Consider the following 23,375-nt stretch of genomic DNA (forward strand, 5'->3'; position numbering starts at 1 on the left):
ATGAGTAGATTTAACAGAGAGCTTGAAGGGCTTTTGAATGAAAAAAAGAACAATTTTTTTTCGTTTTGGCCTAAAATATTAAAAATATCCATTGAATCGGTTTTTTAATAGTTTATCCGGTTCACGTTTTATACCGGTTTGTAGGTCAATTGATTTTTCTTCTTATTTTAGATCGATATATCGACTAGTTTTCAATCTAATCGACCTATCCAATTTGATTTCAACAACTAAGTGTTAATAAACACATAAACATGAACATAATCATCTAAGTATCAGACAGAAGCTCTAACAATTAAAGCAAAGTAAATAAATTTAACAAATTATAAAATAGGAAAATAGGTGAGACAAGTTGGCAACTTGAATATTGATGCTAAAACACGTTTCCCCTTTCCCCAAAAGAAAAACATTAGGCCAACCTTTAGGTTAGAGAGAGGAAAAAAACACTGTTTCACAAGACTACAAGTTCCTATCCGCCCATGATCAACCATAAGGTGAACCATACAAACCGCTTTATTCATGAAAAATCAACATTTGAGAGATCATGAAATAGGCATTGCAGCTTCACATCTTTTTCGTAATAATACGAACTCGAACCCATGGTTCTTTCCATTTAATGAAGCCATTGAGGAATATAAAATATGATAGATAATTAGATATTAGATAAGACAGAAGAGACAAATATAACAAAGTTAACTGAATAAGTCAATTTACTTTTAACATAAAATATATTGTTGGTTTAAATTTTAATTGCATTTAAAAGTTTAACCATTGAAAAGTTTTGTTATAAGTTTAAATATGGTTACTACAATAATTAGTTTATTGTACAATTTTTAAAGGACAAATATCAGTATAAACAAACATTAACAATTAAATTAGATATTTATCTAAAAAGAATAAACAACAAAACAAAATCTTAATCTACTATTTTGAGATGTTAAAGGTTCATAAGAAATTCACTTCTCTTACACACACTATTGAATATATATATCTCAATATTTTAATGATAAAAAGATAACAAGTGTATAAGAAATTATTAAGAAGTAAAAGTGAAAGATGGCCTACCAAGATCTTGCTGTTGTTGCACTTGTTTTCATGGCTGTTGTTGGGGTATTTTCAGTTGATTCATCAACTTCACCAGCCCCTTCTAAGGATTCTTCACCTTCGAAGCCACTATCTTCTTCTTCTCCGGCTTTCTCCCCCAAGACTTCCTCTATCAAGTCACTGTCACAATCCTCCAATAGCCCTTCTTCTCACCATCAAAATCCGACGAAATAGCACCCAAGTCATCTCATTCTGCAGCCCCAAAGAGCTCTTCAAGCTCCTCTTCCCCTAGCCTTAGCAAAAGCGGCAACCCTAAGTCCAAAAAGGGATTCATTCCTGACGTTGAGTCCCCCGAGGTGGTCTCATAACCTCCTCCACCAACTATCAATGATGAAGTTTCTGATGCCCCTTCTTGTAGCCCTAAAAGTGCGGGTGATGTTGCTGATAGTGATAGCTTGAAATCTAGTAATGATAGTCCCGCACCAACACCCTCTAATGCTATTGTAATCAAGGTCGCCACTCTCATCGTCAGTGTCGTAACTGTTGTTGGATTCTACCTACTCTAAGCTTCACAAGCATAAGTTAACATATGACCTCCAGATGGTGGTTTCTAGTTACCTTTCATTAAAAGAAAGTCATAGTTATATGCTAATTAAAATTGTAATCTTAGGCTTGAAATAAAAGTTAATATACTTTGTGTTTTAAAATAATATACTAATAGTGAATCAAATGCCATAAGTGTTAATCACTCATTAAGCTTGTTTATCAACTTTCATACTCAAACTCGATTAAGCTCGGACATCTTCAAGTTTGAGCTCAAGCTATGCTCAATAACTAAAATTAGGGTTATGAGCAATAACATAATTTAATAATATAAAATATTTAAAAATGAAAATCTCAATAAGTCTCACAAGTTGTTCGAGCCGATTATTTCTAATCTTGAATTTGACTCGATTGATAGCTCAAGCTTAGCTAGATAATTACTAAGCCGAGTTCATGGTTTTTCAGATTAAACTCAAGTAGCTTGCAAGTATTTACACTCCCTACATTTAAGTAACAAGTTAAAAAAATGCATTTGGAAAAAAGTTTTGATAACTTCAATAAAACAATTTAACTTTGAATTTAATACACAACTAAGTATAATTTGCAAACTTTTTTTTCCAAGTCTAGATTTGTAAGAAAAATAACCCTAAATACATAAAAGTTTCATACCCACACTACACCAAAACAGACTTTTAACGGCATAAAAAATGCCGCTATTGACAACGTCGCTAACTTTAGCAGCGTTTATGTGAAAAAACGCCGCTAAAGATCATGGTCTTTACCGGCGCTTCTAACACAAACACCGCTAAAGATCATGACCTTTAGCGGGCACTTTTGCCACAAACGCCACTAAAACATGCTTTTAAAAAAATTAATTAAATAATATTTATTTCTATAATAAATATTATATTATGTTTTATTTTTGAAATTTAAGCTTTAAACTATATACTTTTAAGGATAAAAAAATTAATGAATTTAAATTTAGAATTAAAATATTATGTTTAAATAAATGAGCAATCTATCTCACAACTCATTTGATCTATATTAAATCGCCCAAATATAAAAGAAGCTACAAAACACGTAATAATTAACAATCATGGTTAAAGAGGCTAGTATAAAAGGTAGCTACAAAAATTCAAGTTCCGACTAAGATAAACGACCATGGAATGCAACATTAAATAACACTCCACTTGAAGAAGTGCTAAGCCTTGTCTTTTCCAGCTTGAAGAGATTGAATCCTCTACTACACCTTCAATATCTAAAGGATGCAAAACCAAATGATCAGATAAACCAACAAACTTGGTAAACAACAGAGATGTTAAAAATAAAAAATATATATAGCCATTAAGGCTCAAAAAAAAATTATAGCAAACAATTATGTGCAACTTTAGCAGCAGGTTGAACCATACTAACAAACAATCTCAATAGCTCTTCCATGTGTCACAAACAGGCATTCTTTCTAATGATTGTCTAAACTATTCAATTTTTTAACAAGGAACAATAGTATTAATTTGCAAAAAGAAGAGAGATTGACTACATAAATCAATAAAAATAGAAAACAATCATAAATCTCGCTGATAACCAAATTATAGCAATTGTATGAAGACTAAATTAAGCATAAGTAGTGCCAAGCTAACAAAAATAGATCGAACACTTCCAAACAAAGGATATGTTATTCCTAAAACTACTACAAAATGTTTGACTTACTTTGCAGTTCATGTAAGTTAGATAACCATGGCTTGAAAGCAGTATGGCTGATTGATCCAGTATGCCATTTCTCAGACCTAAATACTCATTTTCAATCACCCTACATGTGCTTTCATGTCAGATGTAGAAAAGGCTTAATATGTAATGATAAAAAGGCCATCATTTTTTTGTGGAAAAGGCTTAATATGTAATGACAAAAATGGAAGCAATATTGCTTTAAGCATTTCTTGTGGAAACTCTTCATATACCAATTAAGCTGTATCTCATTGCTGACGAACACAAACATATAGATCTGTATATCCATATGCCAAAACTCATTACCCCTAGTAACAACCAACACAACAATCCCACCTTGTGCAGAACATACAATAAAGTGCAGGTCCGAAAGGACAGTTATTTCACATACAAAGGCCAATTACTAATTAGTAATTTGGAACTTCACACAGTTTACAATCACCATTTATGGGTTGAATCAGTTTCCAAACAAGGTCTGCTAATTTTAGCTTTGGCTACTACAAGTTTCTAATATATCATCACCTAATAAAACGCAGCCGCTAAGAAAAACTTTAAATTGCAGAAAAGCATGATATAATAATTGTCTGGTTAATGCTCAAAATTTCTCTCTATTAACATATTAAGAGACGGATGTCAAATTAAGAAGAGAATGAAAAAGGTACTCGACTATAACAAGCATGTGAGAATTAACCTGATCCCTTCCAACATGTCTAAGGCATTGCAAACTTTCATAAACAAGGACAACTACAAAATGCATTTCATCACATCTCTTATATTTTTAAAGTAATAAATCGAATAAAAAATGAGAAAATCCAAGAAGTGGAAGAATAGATACTATCATGCATTTCAAAATCTTTGGATTAGATATTTGTGATCACATGTTAGGCTTCAAAGGCAAAAATAGCACACCAGATCAATAGAATGCTCAGCTAGATTTTTTCTATTTCACACAGATATTACTTCTTTTATTTTTTATACAGTTGAAATAATACCTTTCCATCATACTCTCGCCGTGCCAGAACTTCCGGTGCTATATATGCTGGAGTTCCAACTGTTGATTTGGGTCTTGAATGCAACAGAGATGACTACACCAAGTGTTAAAAAAACAACTTAATGATTTGAAAATCATAAAGCAACTGACATTTAAGATGGACTATATATAATTATTCCCAAACCTTAGAGTAACCGAAATCGCAGATTTTCAAACGAGGTGCAGGACTTCCATCTAAAAGGGTATTTTCTAATTTCAAATCTCTATAGCATATTTGCTGCAAACAAGAATAGGAACATGGAAACAATAAGTAGATTTAGTTCTTGCATTTAGCATACACTAAGAAACATCAAGGTTTGATTTTTTTGAGTCAATCATTCTTTACCAAGTTGTTTCAGCTCACGGAGCCTGTATCATCAAAATCAAAAGAACAATAAATGAGATCTGAATTGAAGCTAAACCAATAATAAAATAAAAGTACACACTTACCTTTGAAATTGCTCGGTGTCAATAAACTTCAAAGAGAGCTGCGACCGGACAAAAATTAAAAATAATAATTACAATAATCACACAAAAAAATCAAAAAAGCAAAACTCAGCTACTGTTGTAGTCTTCGCTCTCAGTCTCCAGTCAACGAAGAAAGAAAAACAAAAATAAAAGCACAATAATACTCATATTACTGTGAGTTCTGATTTAGCATATCGAAACAGTGAAAAAAATCACAATTCCAAATTAAGAATCAAACAAAACATTTCTGTTGAATTTTTCAACTTACATTAGGGCACTTCGCTAAAATAAACATTGAAAATGAGAAAAAAAAAAGTAAAAGAAAAAGGAAAAATGGACTGTTACAGGGTAATGAAATGGACTGTTAGCAGAACATGAAACCAAAACATGCAAACGTTCAAATAGTAGCCAACTGGCAAATTTCTTGCAGAGTTAGTTGACAAGATTTATTAGTAAAGCAATTATTTCATTTGCAATTTAGCAATAATAGCAACCAACAGAACCATTAATCCATTGCAAGAACATAAAGATACCTGTACACATCTCTTGTCCGCTCCATATCCCCAGCATCAAGCTCCTCATATAAAGTATAATAAATCATAAATTACAAGTAAACTATAAGTATACTCTACCGCCCAAATTCACATAAAATATAAACAACTTCCAGAAAATGGCTTTCCTGATTCTTTTAAATTAGTGAATACTTCAAGAAAGCAACAACCATACACAGGGGACAGCAACTAAATTACTAGCCTCAAGCCATGAAGTTGCAACAGTTGTGTCTTCACCACCATCTATTACCATTTTGGAATTCCACATCAAGAATATTTTCACAGTCATGCGTAAAGCCCCATAGACCTGATACGAGTCAAACAGAGAGATTAGAAAGTATAAGAAACATAACATAAAATGGTGGGAAAATTGAGATAGAAATGGTCAAATAAAGCAGAAACAAGTAAAAAGCAGCTGAGATAGCTCATGTATAATACTGCCACTACAAATCATCTGGCTGCTTCTACAAACCATAATTAATTCAGCAATCATGACAGTCTTGTTTATAGCTCTACCTGTAGCTTTAAGCACAATCTTATTTGCACCTTTCTCCTGTAAAACCCAAATGAGACCTGAAACAATGAAAAGAATAACAGAGGGAAGGTATATTAAGCGAAACAATGAAAAACCTGAAGCAGAGTCATGGCGTAAGAAATGTAATTCCTCATTCTCCCTTGAACTATAATCCTCAGCTCATTCTCGTTTATTAGCGTCTCAGCCTTCGGCTTCTCCACTTTCTGGTACTGGTCCATTTTTTCTCTGCCAAAAGGGAAAAAAACGCGCTTCAAATCTTAAGTTTTTTTCTCAGTAACCAAACAGAACCGAAGCTTGGAAACGAATTAGCGATTCAATGCCATCAAATAAAACAAAATACAAAATCGAAATAGAAAAGGGGAAATCGAGATCTAGGGATAGGAGGGTAAAGGAAGAGGTACCTGGCGAAAGTGAGCAGTTGCGAAGGGGGGTTTGGTGTTTTGAGTTATAAGAAGAAAGGGTAAAAAGTGGCGCTCAGTTTTGATAAAAGGGTAGAGCCGAAGGAGAGATATTGGCGGGGTTAGGGTTTAGGATGATAAGTGGGCGCGCTTCAAATTTTTTGGTGGGGAAAAAAATAAAATGAAAAACGCTGCTAATGCTTAATTTTATAGCGGCGTTTTTTAAAAAGCGTCGCTAATGCCTCTAAAACTCGTTGTGCTTATTTTTTGCGGCGTTTTTAAAATAGCGCTGCTAAAGCTCAATCTATAGCGGCATTTTTGAAGAAAAGCCGCTAATGCTCGATCTATAGCGGCGTTTTTTAAAAAACGCCGCTAATGCTCTATCTATAGTGGCGTTTTTTAAAAAGTGCCGCTAATGCCTTTTATTTTTTTATTTTATTTTATTTCTTATAATTTGGTCCTCTCCAAAATAAATAATTATACCTAAATATCCATATCAATCTATTACTTTTTTAACTTATTTATTAATTCTATTTAAACTAATATTTAAATATATCAAATGATTTAGATTAAATTTTTTTAAATATAAAAACATTAATTAATTGTATAAAATTTTATCATTTAACAAATCTAAAGTAAACGTTAACCTTCAACCCTAAATTAACCATTCAATACATATAAAGTATACTCATATTTAAAATAATTTAAACTACACTCATAATTTCAATATATTTAATTTATTATTATCTCTTTTACAATTATATAAGAACATAGTTAAAATATAAATTAAAAAAATAATTAATCTAAACCCAAAACCCTAACTCGACCCTTGAATCCCTAAATCCTAAAACCCTAACTCTTAACCCCTAACGTCTAACCCTTAAACCCCTAACCCATAACCCCTAAACCTTAAATCCCAACCCTTAAACCACAATCCCTAATTCCATACTCCCTAAACCTTAAAATATGAACTCCGAAACCGGTTTTAAATCTTAAATTAATCATATACCCTAAACTAAAAACCCTAAATAAATTTATTATTATCTCTTTTACAATTATATAAGAACATATTTAAAATATAAATTAAAAAAATAATTAATCTAAACCCAAAACCCTAACCTGGCCCTTGAATCCCTAAACCTTAAATCCCTAACTCTTAACCCTTAATGTCTAACCCCTAAACCCTTACCTTGAAACCTTAAATCCCGACCCTTAAACCATAATCCCTAATCCCTAAACCCATACTCCATAAACCTTAAAATGGTAACTCCTAAACCGACCTTAAATCTTAAATAAATCATATACCCTAAACCAAAAACCCTAAACCATAGTGAAAATTAATTCAATATTTTAAAATTAATACTATCTCTTTTACGATTTTATAAGAAATTTTTAATATATAAATTAAAAAATCAGTAATCATGTACCCAAAAACTTTAAAATTATTTTAAATAATAGTATTTTAATTTTTCCATGTGTTTTATTTCAACTTATTTCTACGTGTCATTATTTTTTCTGAAGATTTTAAATATTCAATTAGAAATAAATTGAATTTTATTTAATTAATATAAATAAACCAATTAAGATAAAATGTTTTTAGCGGCGCTTTTTAAAAAATGCCGCTAAAGCACCCAACATTAGCGGCGCTTTTTAAAAAACGCCGCTAAAACATCGAGCATTAGCGGCACTTTTTCAAAAACGCCACTAAAACCCCAAGCTTTAGCGACGCTTTTTTAAAAACGCCTCTAAAACATAGAGCATTAGCGGCGCTTTTTTAAAAGTGGCGATTTTCGCTAAAGCCCCGAAGGTAAGAAAAACGAGGCTTTAGTTTTTTGGGCTTTAGCTTTTTTTGGCGTTTTCAAAAACGCTGCTAATGCTCGATCTTTTGTGGCGATTTCCATAAAGCGCTGCTAATGCTCGATTTTTACCTGTATTTTTTGTCCAAGCGCCGCTAAAAGTGCCGCTAAAAGCCTGTTTTGGTGTAGTTCTAGTTGAGTAGGTAGTACCTCTACTTTAATTTGTCAAAATTTGGTCTTCGTATTTTATTAAAATTGAGAAGTTAGTCCAATTATTGGTAAACACATGAACTTGAATTGCTAATAACTTTTGTTAATGTTTTCTTAAACCAAAATGTGGTTGAATCTATCAGACCACTGATTCCTAATCCAACATATTCAACCATGGTTCAATCAATTCAATAATATAAAATAATAATTATTAAAAAAGTACTTTAAAGAACAAACAAACTTATAATTTTAGACTTCTAAATTATAGACCATCAATAAGCCCAACTATTGTTAGGTGATAAGTGCTAAAAGTAACATGCTTTAATCCAATTCTTAATCCATTTTTGGATGATTATTCGATGTAAAATGGTGAATGTTATGCTCCTAATCCTTTAAATTTATGTTTCAATACTTAGGAGAGCATTTGCGAGCAAAAGGAGCAAAAATCGGAGCAAGGTACAAGGGCCACACGGGCTGGAGACACCGTCGTGTGAGCCACACAGGCTATCACACGAGTGTGTGCCAGACCATGTCAAAATCATGATTTGCACTGTAAACAGCGGAGAAACACAATTTTTAGGTCTTTGGGGCATTCTAAGACCTATATATGACAAAAATAAGAAGATAGGAGAGAGCCTTCATAGAATATTCGAGAAAACAACTCGAAAAACACCATTGAAGCGATTCTGAAGCAGATTTCCATCAAAATTAAAGATCTCCTTTTAATTTCTTTGAAGTTTATTATGAGTTTCTTTGTTTCTTTTGGTTATACTGCCTTTGAGATGTTTTTATTTGCTATCATGAACTATTTTCCAAATACCTAGAGATATGAACCCTAGGATGGATTCTATTATTTAATATATATTTTTACGCAATAAATACTTGGATCTTGTATTTAATTATGTGTGTTTAATTCTTTGTTTGATATTTCAAGACTATTGATCCATGTTTAATTTGCTTAAATCAGAGGAGGAATAGAACCTGTTTAAGAGTAGATCTAGCGTAATTAAGTGGAGTTGCATGCAATCTTAGAAATAAGATGGCATAAATCTTTCGAATTAGATTCAAATCTAATAGGGGGATCCATAGATCAATTTAATGCGATAATAAGGGTTTTAATTAAAAAGAGATTTCAATTAATCAACTTAAAGTCAGTTGCTCTTAGTCTTTGACTGCCTCCGGACGTACTAATGTCCAAAGTGTGGATACTGCAGTAAAAACTATATCGATGAGGCGGTATCCGCAAGTATACGGGTCCAATTGTAATATAGTTACAACGGAGTAGGTAAGTACTCTGAGGATCGTACCCAAGGAGGGCTAGTGCTAGATTGATTTTAACCAGAACACTGAAAGATCTAATTAGTACTCTAAATCAGTTATAATACGAAAACATAATAAAAGGATTTTTTAAGAAATAATAAAATATAATAAGGAAAGAAATAAAAAATCAAGAGATCGAGAAATGAAATAAATCAAATATGATTATGGGTGATTAGCTCGCTTCGGTCATCCCCATCAATAGTCACTTTAGGTTTTTGTCAATCAACTACTTGTTATTCCAGCATGATCTTCCGATCTTCCACTCAAATAATGAGTCAGTAAGGACTACTTATCTTCTGACCTCACAGTCCAGACTGACTTGGGGTGAAGGTGTTTACGGATAGGCCGTACCAATTTTGGGTCAATTCCCACCTTGATGACTTCCTAGGGTTGTCAGGCCTAGGGTTTAGGTTCTTCCTTTCCTAAACAGCTGATCCATTGAGTAACCTTATAAAATAGTTAAAAGATCATACCTCCACTCCCTAATCCCCCATAAAAGGATTAGTTCCTCATGGTTTTCATAATCAATATAGAATCGATATAAAGAACAAGCTTGTTGAATGAATTGAAAATATAGAGTTTAAGAAAAAGCTTGATTTGTATTAAGAATGAATGCGAATCCACACAATTTGATTGTCTCCATAAATCAGATCTCTCAAGGTAAACAAAGAACAACATGAAAATAAATCTAAAACTTAAGAATAAAGAAAACTGAACTGAAATTAAAAGCATAATTCTAAACTAAGTAATTGATGTCTATAATATGTGATAATTGAGCCTATTTATAAATTTTAGGTGGTTGTTGTCCTTAACCCTAGGTTAGCTGATGTTCCCAAGCTTTAAGTTTGATTGTGCAGGCCAAAACGCCTCTTGGCTCGTGTTAATTTTTGTTGAGAGTCAATGTTGCAACACACCATGACCTGTGTCGTGAAATAAAATTTAGTATACTCCTCTTGGGATATCTTTAGGGGTATGTCGCAGCACCCTTAGGATATGTCGCGACATCGAAGGCAGTCTCATGATTTTTCCATTCTACTCTCTATGTTGCGACATTGATCATTCTATGTTGTGACATAGTGACCGTTATTGGTTTAGTATGCCTTCTAATGGTCTCCTGCACACTTACAAAGTTCACTAGCTAACCCTTAGGCCTAATCTGACCCTTAAGGTCAATAAAGGACTCAATTTGCACATTTCATTAACTTTAATAAAACTTAAAAAAACATCATTAAAATTTAATGAAAATGCTTGCTTTCAAGATCCTAAAGTGCAGAAATTAGTTTAAACTATTACACCGAATTATGACACATCAATCTTGAAGAAAGATATTAGCATAATTAAGGGATTTCTACGAAGTAAGATACTAAGTGAAGAAATTACGTAATTAAGATTGATAATGACAGATGAAATCTAGATGAATTCTTTCCTGGGTATTGTTTCACTTCTTGGTTGTTAATAATTTATTTTCCTAAATTGTTCTTTGTCATGTTTGTTAGCAATTAGTTTAGTTAATTTTAGTTTTCAATCAATTATTCGAATTTATCGGTTAAATAATAGAAAGACATTAATTACTAGTACTTTTAGTCTGCGTGGGAATGATATCTTTGCTCACCGTAGCTACACTATTAATTTATAGGTGCACTTACCTTTGTCGAATTTTTAGTTGGTTTACGATTGCATCATGTTTTTGGCATCGTTGTTGGGGACTAAAATATTAGGAAAAAATTATTTCTCTTAAGTTATCCATTTTTTATTTTTATTTTTAATTTAATTTTTACATTCTAATTTTTCGTTTGTTTGACTCTGATCGGTTCTTTTGGTTTATGCCTAGAGGAAACCTGTCGGAACTGTTAATTTTTTATAGTGAAGTTGAAAAGACTGCTCATAGAAATCGTAAAGAGGTTAGAGAAACAAGGCAAAATCAACCGAATATTGTAGACGATCAAGAGGAAAAGGATATTGCTGTGGAGATGGGTGATAATCAAAATAATCAACAGCTTCCTGTAGCTCCTGCTCATCGTATTATGTATGATTATGCTAAACCTATTATGATTGGGGTTGAATTGAGTATTGTGAGACCGACTATTACTGTAAACAATTTTGAGCTGAAGCCGAACACAATTCAGATGGTACAACACTATTTTCAGTTTGATGGTTTGTAAGATGAAGATCTATATACTCATTTGGCTAACTTTCTAGATATTTGTGACACATTTAAGATCAATGACGCTATTGATGATGCCATACGCTTACTATTGTTCCCATTCTCTTTGAGGAGCAAGGGAAAACAATGGTTGATTTCACTTCCACAGGGTGCTATCACTACTTAGGCGCAATTGACTGAAAAATTTATGTTGAAGTACTTCCCACCGACTAAAATAGCTAAGTTGAGGAACGACATCTCTTCTTTTGCTTAAATTGATTTGGAGACATTATATGATGCATGCGAGAGATTTAAGGATATTTTGTGAAGGTTCTCTCCTCATGGGTTACCTTTGTGGTTATAAGTTCAAACCTTCTACAATGGTTTGAATCCCTTGACTAGGCAATTATTTGATGCAACAGCTGGTGGAACTCTGAATAACAAAACACCCGAGCTAGCTCAAGTTTTTAATGAGGAAAAAGCACTAAATAACTATTAGTGACAAGTCATGAGAACAAAACTGATGAAAGCAAACAGTGTTTTTAATCTAGATGCAGTTGCTATGTTTACAAGTCAAGTGGAAGCACTGAATAAGAAAATTGATGGTTTGAATTTTTCTACGCAAGTGAACCTAGTAATGCAATGTGATACGAACGGAGCGGGGATGATTAGTTTAGAATATTCACCCTTCAAGTTTAACATGGAGCATGAGCAAGTTTACTTATTGGGTAAAATAACCCTTATAGCAATAGTTATAATGCAGGTTGGAGGAACTGTACAAATTTCTCTTAGGGTGGTTAAGGAAATTAAAGGTCACAACCTCATTCGGGTTTTCAGCAACTTTATTAGCAAGAAAAGAAACCAAACCTTGAGGAGATGTTAGCTAAATTTATTTCGGTGTTTGAAACTCGATTTTAAAACACTGAAACAACACTAAAAATTAGCAAGCATCGATTCATGTGCTTGAAAATCAAATTGGACAGCTTGCCAAACTTGTTTCAGAAAGACCACAATGTAGCTTACCTAGCAACACTGGAACTAACCCAAAGGAGCAAATCCATGCAATCACTGTTCGAAATGTGGAAAGGTTAGTAAGTCGATAATCAAAAACTACAAACCACGAGTTTCATGTCCAGTAGCATTAAAGAGAGACCACATAAAAGAATAATATGGTAAATTTCTTGAACTCTAAAGAAAATTGTACATTAACTTACCGTTTGTTGAAGATCTTTCGCAAATGCCAAAGTATGTAAAATTTTTAAAGGAGCTGTTAACAAATAAAAGGAAATTAGACGACTTGTCGACTGTAGAGCTAATTGTAGTTTGCTCAATCATTCTCCAAAACAAACTACCCAACAAACTTAAAGATCCAGGGAATTTTACTATTCCTTGTCTCATTGGTAGTTTAAATGTTGAAAAAGCTTTGGCTAATTTGGGGGCTAGTATAAATGTCATGCCTTATAAGATGTTCAAACAACTTGGTATTGGGGAACCTAAATCCACTAGGATGAGTATTCAATTAACGGATAGACCAATTAGATATCCTAGGGGTATTATTGAGGATGTACTTGTGAAAGCTAATAAATTTATATTCTCTGTTGATTTTTTTTTTGTATTGGACATGGATGAGGATATTGAGGTACCTATGATCTTAGGTCAACCCTTTTTAGCCACTGCTAGAAATTTTGTTGATGTGGGTACCGGTGAACTTGTGTTTCGTGTAGGTGATGAAAATATTACTCTTAAAGCACGTGATTTTGTGGGAGTCCCAAGTGAGCGAGATGATACTAATTGTTTTGCTAATGTTAGTAATCATGTGGCTAAACATTTTTTGTAAGAAATCCCTTATGAAAACATGTTGAAGACATATTTTATTGAAAATGATAGAACTTGAGGGACAAGTGAAGAGTGAACGGTGCAGCTTGACCAATTAGATGAATGACGAACGAAGGTTGATGAGCAATAGATAGAGTAAAATGAAGTAACAAAGCAATGCCATGATGTGCAGGTGAAGAGAATGAACCAATTCAAAGTTGGGGATAAAGTACTATTAGAAAAATCAAATCCACGAATTTTTCCTTCAGCGTTTAAGTAAAAAGGGTTCAACCTATGTGTGGTATAAATCATTTTTCCATACGGTACAATTGAGGTAACACATCCTGAATACGACACATTCAAGGTAAACGATCATTGTCCCAAATTTTATTCCGGTGGTAATAATGATAATGATAGAGAGGAGCTTTGGCTCTAATATCCGTCTTAACCGTTTACTCAAAAAGAGAAAAGTCAAGCTTAGACTTTAAATAAGAATTTCTTGAGAGGCAACCTGAGTGTTTTTATCTTTCAGTTTACTTTCATGCTCTTTAAAAAAAATAAAAAATAAAAGTATATATATAATAAAAAAATTTATTACTTAAAAAAAGTAAACACACAGTTTGGGGTGTTCCATACAACCAGGACACACGGGTATGTCCTAGGTCGTTGATACTAGAGCTAAAATTTTTTCAATTTTAATTCGAGAAACACATCATTGAGTTACATAGTCTAGAGACATGATCGTGTGAGACACATGACCTCACACACGGGCGTGGGAGAAGCGAAGGATCATTGCACACGGCATGGCAAACGGCCTTGTGTGATAGAAGACCTAGACACACAGGCATGTCCTAGGCAATGTTGATACTGGTAGTATTGTTATTTTCTTTTTGAAGCATTATAAGGGCTAAGATGACCCATATGGCCTAGCTACACAGGCAGTTTGTGGCACATGGCCTGGACACACGGACGTGTCTTACGCTGTGTGAGTCCTATAGCTAATATTTTTTAGATTTCAAATGACACTTGGGTTGAAAGTGTACACACGAGAGTGAGGCATGACCGTGTGGCCGAGCACAAGCCAATACATGACCATTCCCCCTTTAAAGTTGAAAACCCTAACTTGTTTTTTACTTTTTCCTTTCTAACCGTTTTTCACCCCTTTCCCTTCCCCTTCCACCATTTCAACCAATCCATAACCCTCGTCGTCGTCATTTTAGATGGTGGGGGTTATTTCCGACGGTGATAGAGGTAGTCAATAGAGATGCGGTGGATGGCACATGGAGGGGCAGGTCGTGGTTGTGGTCATTGGAGAAGGAATGGTGATGATGGTTGGGTTCGAATGTGGAAGGGGAAATGATTTATGTACGGTGAGAAAGGAGGAACAGATGTAGCTTGGTGGCTGGTGGTCAGGTAGAAGTGCGAGTAGTGAAAAAAAATGGAAGAGGACAAGGCACGGAGGTTTTAGCCACAGTTGTTGCGCGAAGTCAAAGAGGAATAGGGTGAAGCGAAGAACAGTGGATGTGGTGAAAAGAAGAGGGATTGGTGAGAGTGTGGTGCTAATCGATGGCGAGGGATTCTGATGTTGCGAAAGGGAATAGGGGGAAGAACGATTCGGTGTAAGTGGAGGAGAAAAGGAATAGCGTGAGAGGGATAAGCAGGGTCAACACATGAATGTGTGGATAGGTGGTCGGATCGGTAAGGGAAAGATCGATGACGGTGAGGGTTGTGGATTTGTGGGAACGGTGGAATAGGAAGGGGGTGAAAAACGGTTAGAAAGGTAAAAGTAAAAAAAAAGTTTGGGTTTTCAACTTTATAGGGGGACACAGTCGTGTATTGGCCCATGTTGGGCCATAAAGCTGTGTTTTACTCTCTTGTGTACAGTTTCAGCTCATGCCTTACTCGAAATCTTAAAAAAAAATTAACTCCAAGATTCACACGGCCTATGTCATATCCATGTGTCAAGGTCGTGTGCCACACACGTCATGTCGTCAAGTCGTGTGGATCATCTTAGCTCGTGTGATGCTTCAAAAATAAAATAACAATACTTCCAGTATCAACATAGCCTAGGATACATCTGTCTGCGATGATCTTTCGCTTCTCCCAAACCCGTGTACGAGGCCATGTGAGACACACACAACCCTGTCTCTAGGCTATGTAACTCACTGATATCGTGTGTCTCGAATTAAAATTGAAAAAAAATTAGCTCCAGTATCCACACGGCCGTGTGTCCAGGTCATGTGGAGCACTCCAATTCATGTGTTCATTAGGCTTGTAATGGGCCAAATTTGCCCGGCCTACGTGAAACTAAATGGTCCAAATACAACAGTTTTTTTTGGGCCCAAAACCCAAAACAAAATACAATAACGAATGACCCAAAATTAACCCCCAGGCCCAAGAACAATTTCAGAAACCCTAGAGTTCTAGGGTAAACTTTGGCCGCCGCAACCATGCCCCCGAATCTTCGCACGATCTTCATACCTGCGCAACAAGGAAGGAAACAAAACAGAATACGGCAAGAAAAATCTTTGAAATCACGAATCAAGCAAGATACTAGAAGATTTTGTTTACTTTTCTTGTTTCATTGTTTGCTATAAAATCAAACTCAATACACTGTAATAGGATAGGGGGAAAAATCAATAAAAAACTGTTGTTTTCACAGCAAATACGAATAACGAGTTCAATACAGAGAAAGCAAAAAATCTATTTAAAGGTCTATATTTATTTGCTTTATTTTAGTTTACTATTTTTTTATTTGCATGCGTATAAATATAAGTACAAAAAGGTATATTTATTTGCTTTATTTTAGTTTACTATTTTTTTATTTGCATGCGTATAAATATAAGTACAAAAAGGAAATAAAACAACCTGTATTCGAGCCCCAACCGCCGCGGATGGCAGAGGAAGTCGTCACCGAGGATTCACGGCCGAAAACCTAAAGGTTTCTCGAGATTTGAGGCCCCCTCCGTTAATATTTTGGAAATTTCGGGGCTAGATCCAGTTTTAAAGGTTTTGAAAGGGTCAGATCTGAGATTTTCGTCTTTCCGGCCACCGCATACAGCGGCGCCGTCATTGATGGTCGGTGGCCGGAGCGGGGGGCCAATGACCGACCGATGGCCGAGGACAAAGGGGTTGAGAGTTTTTTTTTGAAAGGATTTTGGTTTTTTTCTTAAAAATGTTTTAAAATGAATTGTTTTTGGAGGAATGGGGGCTTTTATACGGTACCAAAACGGTACCGTTTTGGAGGGCCCCCAGACGCCCAAAACGGCGTCGTTTTGGGAGGCCAACCCGACTCTGACCCGACCCGGCCTAGGATCCGCGTGTTTTTGAGCGGAGGGGAAAATTGCGTTTTTAGCCCCTCTGCCTTTTAATATATTTCCAGTTAAGTTTTTTTTTATTTTTTTTAAAATTTACCATTCTATTTGTTTCAATTTCAATTTGGTCCAATTTGCAACGGCGTCGTTTCAGAGGAGAAGGGATAATTTCCTTTCCAGCCCCTCTGAATTGTTAGCATGTTCAATGATACCCCCCAGTCTTTAATTATTTGCGAATCTACCCCAGATTTTTATATTTGTAGTTCAATTTAGTCTCTTTTAATATTTTTCTTAAAATTAATTAACTTTAATAGAGTAAGTATTATTATTTTTTAAATCTATATATATATACATGTATATTTATTTTTATACATGTACATATTTATTTTTAACTAATATTTTCATATTTATAAATACATATATTTTTAATGTCAATATTATTTAATTATTTTAATATATTTTACATGTATATATATATTTATTTTTCTCTAATATTCTATTATATTTTCATATACATACGCGCATTTCTTTATATTTTTGAAAATGCATAAATGCATATTTATATCTTTAACAAATATATTTAAAAATTTTACATATGTATATTTATATATTTTTTCTTTATTTTCATATATGCATTATATAAATTTTATAATTCAAATTTTATATGTAAATCATGTATTTTATTTCTCATAATTCCAATGTATATGTTACGCTCTCTTTTCTTTATTTATTTTTTATTTTGTTGATTTATGTTTTCATATTTTTATTTATTTGATACTTTGCATGTTATCGATTTTGTTTATTCATATTATTTCTATGCTATTGTAATATTTATTATTGCATTGTATATTTAATGCAGCATCACATCATTTTTTACTCGATTTCAAACTTTTCAAAATTGAGATAATGCTTGCATTTAGGATTTTCAAGGAAATTGAGCCCTAACGTATTGGGTTCCGATTTTCTTCGTTAAATCTAACAATCAAGCATTTCTCTTTAATCAAAAAATAATAACTCATTATTGGGAATTCAACACGTTGTGTCCTAACATATTGGATGTGACGCATTGATTTCTCGAAATGAAGATTTTTTCTAAAAAATAATAAAGGAAATATTCCAAGTTTAGGATTTTGGAGAAATTGTGCCCTAACGTATTGGGCCGCGATTTCTTAAATCTTGAATAAATGGATATTCTTTTAAATTTTTATTACACGAGTATTCTGGCCTAATTCATTTTTGAGGAAATTAGAATGTCGTGCCCTAACGCATTGGGTGTGACATTTTCTTTCTCTGAAATGATAAGGGTTTTAATACGTAATGTTTTTAAGTTTTTGCTAAGGATTTTATTTTTCAAATTTTCAACATTAAGACATTAATTAATGAACTAGGTACCAATTTTTGGGCGTTATGAGGGTGCTAATCCTTCCTCATACGTAACCGACTCCCGGACCCGTTTTTCTAAAATTCATAGACCAAAGTCGTTTTTAGGTGACCCAATCACACCTTAATAAAAGATTGGTGGCGACTCCAAATTTTCATCGACAACTAATTTTTTTTTGTTTTTTCCAACAATAAAAAAAATGGTTTCGACAAGGCCTATTACCAAAAAGTACAATTAAAAAATGTAACCTAATTTTATCCCTTTCCACTATTTCATTTTTCATATTAACTTTCAATTTTCATGTTTCATTTGTTCATCTCTCATTTTTCATCTTTTTTTTCCATAACCTTTCATCTTTCACATTAGTCTATACTCGTTCCACGATTTTGTCTCCATTTACACTCAAACTCTATGAAAATCAATTTTTCACAGATTATAAGAGACTTAAAGAATTCATCTCCTTATCTTTCTTTGCTTTGGATTTATGCTTATTGATATCCACAATGTAATAGTTAGATTTTCAATGGTGTCGAAAATGACAGTTTTAGAACCCCATTTTCGTAGTTTGAGTCTGTAAATATTAAATAATAATATTTATAAGGCTAATATAAAATTTTATTAAAGTTTGGTCCCATAATTTTATCAAAGTGATAGTTAAGTAAGGAACAATGACTAAATTGTAAAATTTTATTGCTATAGATTTTTAAATAACTAAAGGACTAATTGAGTAATTAGACCATTTTTAAATGGTCAAATGGTGGTAGGTGCTATTAATAAAAGCTATCATATTTATATTTTTCCTTCTTCTCCACTGAAAACCTAGGAAGCCATTTGCAAAGCTTCAACATATTCGACCCTTGAATTGGTGAGTTTAATTTAATCATTTTCTTATAACTTTTATATTTTTGAGGTCGTGGAAACTTGATATAACTAGTCCATGTACCAATTTGTAGAATTCTTAAAGTTTTTGAAAGATGCCATTGTTGGTTTCTTAAAGAAATTGGAGTTAAATTGTTATATTTTAAGCTTAAATGTGAAAAAGTACTAATTTGTAATGTTTAATTGCTAGTTTTTGAGCATAATGACTAAAGTGTATAAATTTTGAAATTGATGTGAAATTTATGTAATAATTGATAATAGAGTGTCATAGAAAGATGCAGTTTCAAAATTGAAGCTCAATTTGAAAGTTATGGTAATTTCAATTTAGGGACTAAATTGAATAAATTGAAAAACTTTAGCAAACATTCAAAAATGAAATTCAATTGGTACATGTAGATTAGGGAATAGTATTAAATGATTGGTATTGATAAATTGAACCGAATTATTGTATAGATTGGGAATTGAATTAGACTAAGGATAATCGGGAAAAGGTAAAATTGTTAATTAGTCCTTAAATATACAATTGCTTATTGTTTTGCTAGGTAATTTCATATGGTATTATTGTACCTAAATTTTTATGTCTTTAAATTTTGAGTAAATGTATGTTTGGTTGAAATTTGGATTGTTTACGATTTGGTACAAAAGGTGAGATTTGGACTAAATTGGAAAGAAATGTATGTGTACGTGTGTGTGTTGAAAATGCCCGAGTGAACTTAGTAAAGGCTTCATGCACACTTGTATAGATTTATCACCGATGATTACCGAGATCCAACATTTGTTGTGGACTTGAAGATACATGAGACATAGGTTTAGCCTGGATTGGTAAATTGATGTCGTTTTAAAGGTTTAGCCTGGATTGGTAACCTTACATGTATTGTAACACCCCTAACTCGTAATAGTCACCGGAATAGGTTAAGAGGCATTACCGGACTTTTAACTCAGTTCAAATCGGTAATTCATCAAACATTTAACAAATATCATTTCATTTCAGTAATTATCAATTATTCATATTCATAACATGCTTAAATCGACCATACAAAGCTTAATTCATACGTTTGGGACTGAATCGATAACATATAAAAGTTTTGGGAAAACTTAGAAAAATTTTCGAATAAGGGTCACACGCCGATGTACTCAGGCTGTGTGGCATGAAAGAGGCTTGGTTTAAGCCACTTTTCACACCCTAAAACACATGTACTTAAACCATTCATATAGTACCAAATTCACATACAATATGAGCAACTATAAACAACCATTTCAATGCACATACATACCATTTTAAAACCAATCATTTACATTCTCAAATCAATACCATTTGTGCATTTAAACACATGTAAAACTAATATGATTCAACCTTATACCTATCCTAATATCAAATAACATTCAAGCATTTCCCAATCACCAACTCATCACATACCACTATTATCAAATGCATAAAATCCTTCTTAAGCAAACTTTCCAAAACATATCATCTTATACACATTTGACCATTATAACAATTAAGCCAAATCTCATGGCTTAAGAACATCAAAACACATAACTATACAATAAGCTAAAGTATCCAAAAACATATTCCCATAAACTAGCCTATACATGCCATATTTACACAACTTCTATGAGTTCAAAAGTACTGAGAAATCGACTGGATAGTGTGATGCTTATCTCCTACGCCGTCCAAATCGAGCTAGCTAACGAACCTCTATAAAACATGAAGAAATAAACTGAGTAAGCATTAAAGCTTAGTAGGCCCGTATAATAGAACTTAAACTTATCACATTGCATAATTTAAGCAATTAAATCAATATGTCCAACTCAAATATTCAAATGCCTATCATACATACACCTCAATAAGTTAGAGACTCAAATATGCATATAACCAACATTTCATCCATGAATGATTCAATTTGGCATTCAACTCACATAGCATTTCATTCATACATTTCATAAAATCTCGTTTCCAGTTCCATACGTCCTCATAACACATACCATATTTCATTTATACAATTCACATAGATCATATTCCATTTCATTCTCAATCATATAATCGATAACAGTATAATGCCCGTTGAACCTAATGAAACATCGAAGGATACTCGGGTGATACACACTATTTGCATTAATCAGTAATCCGTCAATTCATTATCATTTCTGCTCTTTCAAGCCATGATCGGTAAACTCTATCGAGCTGAAACGGTAAGCTCATAAGAGCTGATATATCGGTAAGCTCATACGAGCTGTGGTGAGTCTGCAAAAAATGCAGGAGCTCGACCAAAACGGTAACCCTAGTGACATGTCACTCGTATCCTACAATTTCTTATAGTTCAAACGGGAATCGGTATTACTCAATTCATTTCAAATTAAGCAATTCAATATCATTTATTTCAACCATTCAATTCATATATATATATATATATACATATTCAGTTCATATAATTGCAATTAAATGAAAGTTTGATTCGAATTATATGAACTTACCTCGAGTTGCTTGGATGGAAATTATCGATCATTCGTCCACTTTTCCTTTTCCCCGATATAATCCCAATCTCGACTTATCTTGATCTATATATTATCAAAATTAGCTTATTTAATCAACTATTTTTTCAATTTAGTCCAAAACACACATTAGGGCTATTTTACACATTTGCCCCTAAACTTTCACATTTTTACAATTTAGTCCTTGTCACATAAAATTGCAAATTCATGCAATTTAGTATAAAACCGTGCTTAACCAAATTTAATACATGTTACTAGCAGCCCATATTTTCAATTTATTCACACTTTTAACCACCATATTTCACATTTTATCAATTTAACCCCTTTTGACATTTTTGTCAAAAATCACTTTACAAAACTTGTATATCTAACATTAAACCTTCATAATCTATCATTAAACATCAAAGAACACATGATATCATCAATGGAAACTATCAAAATCTTTAACAGTTTTGAAATCGAAGACACGGGCTAGCTAGTACTAGATGCAACGGTCACAAAAATATAGAAATAATTAAAAAAAATCACTTACCAATTGAGCTTACAAGCTTGGCCGAATATCAAGCTTCAAAAATGTCTATTTCTTCTTCTACATTTGGTTTTGGTTGAGAAAGAAAGATGAAAGCTTTATTTGTTTAATTTATTTTAACATTAATTACCTTTTTACTAATTTAACCTTTAATAACTTTAAAACTTACACAAATGCCAAGCCATTAAAATCCACTATCAACTCTAATGGTCTAACTACCATATAAGGACTTCCACTTTAAATCCCTATAGCTATTTAATACCTTTAGCTATTAGAACTCAACTTTTACGCTTTACGCGATTTAGTCTTTTTTACCGAATTAAGCATTCAATCAGTAAAATTTCTTTACGAAACTTTCACCTAATAATTCTATCATGCTGTAAACTTTAATATAATAAAATTACTATTTTAACTTTGGATTTGTGGTCTCGAAACCACTATTCTGATTTGACCCAAAAATAGCTTCTTCGACCCGTGTCGATACCATAAGACTTTCACTAAATAAATTTTCTTATTTCTTAGTTCTTTGACCTTGCGAGCTAATATGCTGATCGATTTTTCGTTATACGTCATATCAGTCTATATTTCAATCTCAGAAGGAGAAATCACATGTGAGGGATAGAATCGGTATCGTTGTAGCATCGATACATGAAAAACGTTGTGAATTTTCTTTAACTCATTCGGTAGAGCTAACCGATATGCCATTGGACCTACTCTCTCAATGATCTCATACAACCCGATGAATCTCGGACTCAACTTGCCCTTACAACCGAATCTAAGTATTTTCATCCACGGAGAGACTTTCAAAAACACCTTATCCCCGATTTGAAACTCAATATCTTTCCGTTTCAAATCTGCGTATGATTTCTGACGATCTGACGCTGCTTTCAGACTATCACGAATCACTTCCACTTTCTGTTCAGTCTTTTTGATCAGATCAGCCCCGTGAATATTATTCTCACTAAGTTCAGTCCAGTACAAAGGTGTTCGACATTTGATACTTTATAAAGCTTCGTACGGTTCCATTTTAATACTCGATTGAAAGCTGTTATTATATGCAAATTCAATCAACGACAAATACTTTTCCCACGCACCTTCAAACTTAAGAACGCAACATCGTAACATATCCTCAAGTATCTGAATAACTCGCTCGGATTGTCCATCCGTCTGTGGGTGAAAAGTGGTACTGAAGTGTAGCTTTGTACCT

General features: G+C 33.2%; 1 long non-coding RNA gene and 1 other non-coding gene across 5 annotated transcripts; both read right to left on the minus strand.

Moving 5' to 3' along the window:
- Positions 1-2,644: 2,644 nt before the first annotated feature.
- Positions 2,645-6,445, minus strand: LOC105787608 (uncharacterized). 4 transcript variants are annotated; one of them, XR_001131611.2, is made up of 10 exons: positions 6,292-6,445; positions 5,986-6,115; positions 5,828-5,908; positions 5,338-5,662; positions 4,787-4,824; positions 4,683-4,705; positions 4,482-4,574; positions 4,299-4,391; positions 3,292-3,391; positions 2,645-2,842 (listed from the first exon to the last, which is right to left on the minus strand). It is a non-coding gene; the product is annotated as an uncharacterized LOC105787608 (long non-coding RNA). The 4 variants fall into 4 exon arrangements; XR_008191461.1 differs by lacking the exon at positions 3,292-3,391 and having other exon boundaries at positions 5,872-5,908; XR_001131613.2 differs by lacking the exon at positions 3,292-3,391.
- Positions 6,446-11,998: 5,553 nt separating this feature from the next.
- Positions 11,999-12,105, minus strand: LOC128039482 (small nucleolar RNA R71). The gene has a single exon (XR_008193986.1). It is a non-coding gene; the product is annotated as a small nucleolar RNA R71 (small nucleolar RNA).
- Positions 12,106-23,375: the final 11,270 nt, after the last annotated feature.

Source organism: Gossypium raimondii, chromosome 2 (genome assembly GCF_025698545.1).
Source record: "Gossypium raimondii isolate GPD5lz chromosome 2, ASM2569854v1, whole genome shotgun sequence".
NCBI lineage: Eukaryota > Viridiplantae > Streptophyta > Magnoliopsida > Malvales > Malvaceae > Gossypium > Gossypium raimondii.